The sequence below is a fragment of the Mandrillus leucophaeus genome, unplaced genomic scaffold (assembly GCF_000951045.1).
Source record: "Mandrillus leucophaeus isolate KB7577 unplaced genomic scaffold, Mleu.le_1.0 Scaffold489, whole genome shotgun sequence".
NCBI lineage: Eukaryota > Metazoa > Chordata > Mammalia > Primates > Cercopithecidae > Mandrillus > Mandrillus leucophaeus.
In genome coordinates, this window is record NW_012105242.1 from 855,288 (window position 1) to 855,818 (window position 531).

General features: G+C 47.5%; 1 protein-coding gene across 1 annotated transcript in view; it reads right to left on the reverse strand.

Annotated features, from left to right (window-relative positions):
* The window catches only part of PREX1 (phosphatidylinositol-3,4,5-trisphosphate-dependent Rac exchange factor 1), a gene marked incomplete at its 5' end in the record, with an annotated part of 216,297 nt that overhangs the window by 4,546 nt on the left and 211,220 nt on the right, over positions 1-531 (reverse strand). The gene's annotated exons all lie outside the window — the stretch shown is intronic.

Here is a 531-nt window from a genome sequence, read left to right on the forward strand (position 1 = left end):
TGGAGGAGAGGCTGAAATTGATGCTTCCTAGAAACGTGTCAGCCTGAAGAAAGACATCAAATCCTCCCTGTTGACCTCAAATATAGATTGAGGTAACAGGTCTTCCCTCGGAGTGATTTTCCCTGGATCCAAACACTGGCCTCAGATAATTCTAAATCATCAATCCATGACTGCCTGAAACCCCACCAGGAGTTTTGCTCTTGCCTGTTAGTATTGAGTCCTTCGAAGCCTGTAACAGAGATGGGAGGATCTCTCTCTGGGAGGGATCCAATCTGGGCCTTCAGAGAATGGAATCTGGGACAGGTTAGTTTGGAAGGAAAAGAGACTGAAAGAGAAGGAGCTCGAGTGTGAAATGGCAGGGCTCGGTGCAGCACCATGGTTCAGGGGAGTCCCAAGGGTGGCCATGACCCAAAGGAAACTGCCGATTTCAGCATTTTCCAACGTGTTGGAAATCGGGGAAAGATGGAATAAAGAAGAGGCGTAGGCGACATACTGAAACCCGGTCTCTATAACAAATGTTAAAAATTAGCC